The sequence below is a fragment of the Podarcis gaigeae genome (assembly GCF_964106915.1).
Source record: "Podarcis gaigeae genome assembly, chromosome: 5".
In the NCBI taxonomy this organism is placed as follows: Eukaryota; Metazoa; Chordata; class Lepidosauria; order Squamata; family Lacertidae; genus Podarcis; species Podarcis gaigeae.
Genome location: NC_139681.1, coordinates 17,419,490 through 17,426,007, shown reverse-complemented (window position 1 = coordinate 17,426,007; position 6,518 = coordinate 17,419,490). Strand labels below are relative to the sequence as shown.

General features: G+C 44.0%; 1 long non-coding RNA gene across 2 annotated transcripts; it reads right to left on the bottom strand.

Annotated features, from left to right (window-relative positions):
• Positions 1–1,785: 1,785 nt before the first annotated feature.
• On the bottom strand, positions 1,786–6,119 carry LOC310844389. 2 transcript variants are annotated; one of them, XR_014564070.1, is made up of 3 exons: positions 5,909–6,110; positions 3,467–5,107; positions 1,786–1,836 (listed from the first exon to the last, which is right to left on the bottom strand). It is a non-coding gene; the product is annotated as an uncharacterized lncRNA (long non-coding RNA). The 2 variants fall into 2 exon arrangements; XR_014564069.1 differs by lacking the exon at positions 1,786–1,836 and having other exon boundaries at positions 3,802–5,107; positions 5,909–6,119.
• Positions 6,120–6,518: the final 399 nt, after the last annotated feature.

Genomic DNA, 6,518 nt, shown 5'->3' with positions numbered 1-6,518 from the left:
ACCTCGAAAGGTCCTAGTCGTCTTGGCCGCAACTTCTTGCAACCTCTCTTAAAAGGTAACCCTTGGGTTGACAACCACACCCGGTCCCCAACCCGTATGGTTTCCCCTTCCCTACGGTGCTTGTCTGCCTGCCTCTTGTACATTTCCTTGGCCCGTTCCAAGTTCATCTTAAGTTGTTGGTGTAAGGCCTCCATTTCTTCCACAAACTGCTCTGCCGCCGGTACGTTCCACCCCTCCTCCCCTTCCCCCGGGAAGGCCCTGGGGTGACACCCATAATTAGCCATGAACAGGCTCATTCCCGTGGACACATGTTCAGCGTTATTGCAGGCAAATTCGGCCAGCGCTAGTTTCTCCACCCAATCGTTCTGCCTCTCGCTGACGTAGCAGCGTAGGTATTGTTGGAGTATACTGTTCTCTCTTTCAGCTTGCCCGTTGGTCTCCGGGTGTCTGGCCGTCGAGAAGCTCACTTCGACTTGCAGCAAGCTCATGAGCTTCCTCCAGAACCGGGAAGTAAATTGCTTCCCCCGGTTGGACAAAACCCTCAAGGGGGCGCCATGCAGCCTGAAGATGTGATCCACAAACAGCCTGGCTGTTTCCTCTGCCGCCACCGCGTGCGAGCAAGCGATGGGTGTGGGGGGGAGTGTGGGTCGGGAGACGAGAACTAGCCGGACTGACGAGAAATGATGAGTTCGCTCAAACCAAAATCAGGGAACTCAGGGACGCAGGGGGAAACCACGGGGGTTTTGAGGAGAAGGAAGGGGTACTATATTACAAGGGAGCACTGTACGTACCAGGGGAGAACTTGAGGGGAAGAGTACTCAAACAACTCCATGACAACCCCACGGCGGGGCATTTTGGTCAACACAAAACCATGTTGCTTGTCACCCGGCAGTTCTGGTGGCCAAGAGTGAGGGAAGATGTACGAGAATATGTACGGGGGTGCGACCACTGCCAGCGAGCAAAGGGGGAGAGGGCTGCACCCACAGGGTTACTGGAACCATTACCCACGCTGGGAAGACCATGGGAGGTGGTATCCATAGATTTTATGACCGATTTGCCCAAGTCAAAGGGGAAAATGGCACATCTTTGTTAGTAGGTCGACTACCACCATGACGGCCGTTTTCCCCATTGACTTAAGGTCGTTTAAATGAATGTTTTGAAATGTAAATTAGAATATTTTATTGATTTTCCCCCAGGAATCCTGGGAACGATAGTTCACTCCTCACAAAACTACAATTCCCAGCACCCTTAACAGTTCAAGTAAAATAAATGCTTTCACAAGCTCCCGAGAAAAGAAACTCTCTAGGTGATCTCTCCTTGCTATATATTTATTATCTTGATTTCATTTCTATTCTACTAGAATATGCTAGATGAAAGCATTGCAGGGGGTTGGACTAGATCATGGGTAGGCAAACTAAGGCCCGGGGGCTGGATCTGGCCTAATTGCCTTCTAAATCCGGCCCGCAGACGGTCCGGGAATCAGCATGTTTTTACATGAGTAGAAAGTGTGCTTTTAATTAAAATGCATCTTTGGGTTATTTGTGGGGCATAGGAATTCGTTCATCCCCCCCAAAAAAATAGTCCTGCCCCCCACAAGGTCTGAGGGACAGTGGACCAGCCCCCTGCTAAAAATGTTTGCTGACTCCTGGATGAGATGTGGTCCATTCCAACTCCACATTTCTACGATTCTGCAAGTATTTGCAGCTTCCCACAGCATTTAGCATTTAAGAAGGAAAATGGGTTCCCAACATTTACATATTTTATTTATTATCTATTTTTATTCACATATACAACCTGCTCTTCACTGTTCGCACAGTCCCAGAGTGAGGAACAACACTAAAGTACAATAAAATGATGCTTCATTGAAAAACAGCTTTTGGTAAAAACAACAACAATAGACTAAACATTGTAAATGCAACCTCAGGCCTACCCAGCCAGAATATTAATCTCCAGACTATTTCACCCTGCTTGATGAATCAGATAGCGATGCCTAATCCCAGTTGTTACCCCAACAGTAATACATTATCTGGTAATTATTGTGTAAATGAAATCGCTTTTCTCCAAATAAATGACTATTGTGTTTCAAATCCTGCATATTTTCCCATTTAAATCTTAATTAGATACATATGCAAATGTGGTCTACTGATTAATTAATCAACCAAGTTTTCTTCGATTGGGTTGAAGCCAGACAAAGTTGATCCCTCCCAGCATGTAAAATCAAGGAACGAAAGAACCCCTGATCTGATGCTCATGTGACGTAATAAAGTCACTACCAGGTGACCAAACTGCATGTAAGGAATTTAGAGGATTTTGTTTGACTTCACCCCCTAGTGGTCAGAGCTGTCATTTCCACCTTTAAAGGCTGGAGAGTGAAAACCGAAAATGGATGCATGTTCAGAATGCGTGAAACTTCTGCTGTGTTTTGGCAGGGCTATTTAGCCAGGAATTTTGCCTGGGGTGAAGCCACCAGAGGGTGCCATTGAGGCTCTAATAATAATAATAATAATAATAATAATAATAATAATAATAATAATTTATTTATACCCTGCACATCTGGCTGGGTTTCCCCAGCCACTCTGAGCGGTTCCCAACAGAATATTAAAAACACAATAAAACATCAAACATTAAAAACTTCCATAAACACGGTTGCCTTCAGATGTCATCTAAATGCCAGAAAGCTGTTTATTTCCTTCACCTCTGTCCAGTATACCTGAAGGAGTGTTTCCACCCCCATCGTTCAACCCAGGCACTGAGGTCCAGCTCCAAGGGCCTTCTGGCAGTTCCCTCCCCTGCAAGAAGTGAAGCTACAGGGAACCAGGCAGAGGGCCTTCTCAGGAGTGGCGCCTGCCCTGTGAAACGCCCTCCCATCAGATGACAAGGAAATAAGCAACTATCTGACTTTTAGAAGACATCTGAAGGCAATCATGCTTAGGGAAGTTTTTAATGTTTGATGTTTTATTGTGTTTTTAATATTCTGTTGGGAGCCACCCAGAGTGCCTGGGGAAACCCAACCAGATGGGCAGGGTATAAATAATGAATTATTATTATTCTTCTTCTTCTTCTTCTTCTTCTTCTTCTTCTTCTTCTTCTTCTTCTTCTTCTTCTTCTTCCAGCAACAACCCCATGATGTAGGTTAGGCTCAGAGTTGGTGACTTATCAACAGACATTCTGTGAGCTTCATTGAAGTTTTGTCTCTCCAGAGTGTTTCCTTGGGGAAATAATAGCTTTATGCCTTTTACTTTTTCTCTTGCTCATATGCACATACTTTTGTGAGATTTCTGGTAATGCCAATCATAACATTTAATGCATCTTGAAAAGTAGTGCAGCACTGTAGAAATATGTGACTCCTTTCTTCCCCAGTATATTATTTTGCAAGGCACCTGACAGGTGGAAATTGATACAGAAGGGGGGGGGTGGAATGCATTGTTTGTGTTCACTGTTGTTTTAAAATTTCAAGCAGCCTTACCTTGGATTTAGTTGCAGCTGGTCACTTTGCTTTTGCTAATGATTGATGAGATATCCTCATCAAAAACCTTCAAGTGAGTCATTGGAGCAGAAAGCACAAGTCCTTAGAAAATGCATTAAAAACAAAGCCAATGGAAATGGCATCAAGATTCTCCATTAACTGTCTTCTTAGACCTGGAGGGAGGGAAAGACAGGCTGAACACCAAGAATTTTCTAGTAAATAAACATATTTCTAGGGGGAAGTTCGAGGCAACTAAGAAAAATGAAATCACTCCTGCTACAAGAGTTAAACACAGCAAATCACAGAACAGAATGGTACTCGGGGAGCAAACAAGCTTGAAGTCCTTCAGGGGGTTAGCATTTTATTGAGAAAAGACAATGCAGTAGGCGCCAAAGGAAAGAATTGGATGCCATCAGTCTTCTGAGGCTCCTCGTGTAGCTTTTTCAAGGAAAAAAAAAGATCAATTAAATGCTGCTGCACATAAAAGACATTCAACCCAGTTTCACTTGGTGCAAATCGTTGGAGCCAAACTTAGTCATACACACAAATCGACCTATTGTCATCAATGGGTCTTAACTCAGTCATGAGTTAAGCTCAAGTATCTTTGGTTTCAGTGGGTCTGCTCTACGTCCGTATGGCTAAGCCTGGATTCAGCCCAATCATTCCAGAACATCTCCACAATCGAGAGGAAGCGTTGAGTCCATTGAAATCAGGGCTGGATCTACGCTGACCCGTTTAACGTCATTTTCCCTTACTGGAACAATATTAGATATGGCATTTTAAAGTGTCACAGGGCATACTTGTTAACTAAAATGTTTTTTACCTTGGTTTTTTTCCGTCAAATGTTAGTAATGGCCACCCACGTTATTTCCCAAAACACTGTTTCTTTCCCTGCTGTTGGTCGCTGGTTGTTCTGCTCCACCTACTGGTATCACCTTTTAATTCTTCCTTCCTCCCCTTCATGTTTCACCAATTAGCAGCATAAGGTGATTAAAAAAGGCAAGGTAATAATGCATCATGAACATAAAAAGTAGGGCGCCATGTGCCCATTTACATTATCAAAACCCTTCTCTAACCCTTCCTTAACATTAAAAACCATGAGGGAAGATCTATCCTGGGTGTAGAGAACCTCCTGATATTGCTGAACTACATCTCACATCCTCCCTGGCCACTGGCAATACTTGCTGGGAGTTGTAGTTCAGCAACCTCTAGAAGACCAAAGGTTCCCCACATCTGATTTTAAAAAGCTGGGGCTGCAGGTAAACCTGCCCTAGGAGCTTCTGGTGAAACTCTCTGACCACCACTTGATCCATTCCGCCTTGTTGGTATGAAGAGGCTTCCTCCCGGGGTGACCGGTCTCCCTGCAATTCCCTTCTTTGTCAAGAGCTGCATGGTTGGTAGTGCACACATTCCTTAATTGACACAGCGCTGCCTTGAGTCCTGGCAAGTTGTCAGCTGATGGTTGTGATGACCCTCTTTCAGATTCCTCCGTGCGTTTCTCTCTTTTCTCCACCCTGCCTCGCCCAAGTCTTCTCCTTCTCTGGGCCTTTTGCTACCTCCTTTCCTGGACCTTCTTCTCCTCCCTTCTGCGGTGGCTGGTGAGACGATTCTCTGGCACACTTTGCTGCTATTGAGGGGCAACTGAGGGAGGGGAGAATAAATTCATTCTTAGCAAGGTGGTAGAGGCAACGGGGGACAGTTCCATCAGCACTGCAGTAATGCTGGGTGACATGGAAGGCTGAGAGTTCACACCAGTCAGGAAGCTATACAAAAAGTTTGTTATCTTTATTAGGCAAGAAAAGAACAGTAAAGACCTGACTCCATCCAGATTAAAATTAAGGCTGGTAACGAAAGTATATTATATTATATTATTTACTTATTTCATAAAATTCATAGACCGCTTGATTGTAAAAAACACAACAAAAAAATTTCAAAGCGGTTTGTGAAAAATAAAACAGTAAAATCAAGGAAAATTCACAACCCTGCTTTAAGATGATTATGATGATAATAACAATAATAATTTCTTTATTTATACCTCACCCATTCGGCTGGGTTTCCAACAGATTAAAAACAGAATAAAAATTCTGCTGCTATTGAGGAGCGGGGGGAATAAATTAATTCTTAGCAAGGTGGTAGAGGAAACGGGGGGCAGTTCCATCAGCAGTGCATGTGCCTGGAGTTGCCGACTGGTCCGGAGCAGATGTGGGCCCCATGATCGCCCCACAGTGGCAGTGGAATAGCATACCTTCCAACATTTCTTTCATGAATATAGGAATATCCTATCCCATACCCTCCAACATTTCTCCAAGGGACATCTTAAGGGTAAATGGGACATCCTAGGATCAAATCAGAGGACGGCTTGTGTAAACCTGGGACTCTCCCTGGAAAACAGAGACACTTGAAGGGTCTGGAATAAATCTTGCAGCAAATTGCCTTACCTACCTGCTGCTCCTGCTTCTGCCTCAACTCCAGCAACTCTGACCATCTTTTCTCATGGTCCTGTTTCTTGCCCCACTGCAAACTCTTTTCTCTTCCCTCAGAAACTTGGTCATGGGAGACCCTGTTGCTAAGCGCCTCCTCTGCCACTAAGTCTTTGTGACATCATCAGTGTGACATCCAACAGAAGCTAGAAGCTTTGTGGCCACCACAAACCCCATAGCACATTACAGTATTGATTTTGTTGGCAGCCCCAGTGCTTTAATCTCATGTAAATATTCATTAGCTAACAATAAATCCCTGGCTGAAGGGAACGGATTTGAATGAGGAGTTTAATGGGAACCATTAAAAGAAAATCTTTTTGAAGGGGATTCCACCAGTAAGTAAAATGCTGCGAAATGTAATAGCTCAACCTAAGGCTGGCCTTGGTTCAGCTGTAGTTAACTATAACAAAATATCATTCGCCTATTGTTTATGTGAAAAATTGCACAGAGATCCGTCTCTGTATCTCAACAGCGCACATGAACGGCTGTGAATAGGCTTCTACAAGACTGATTATGCTATTGATTACATGCTGCCATTTTGGAATCCTGAATGGATGAGTTTGAAGATAGAG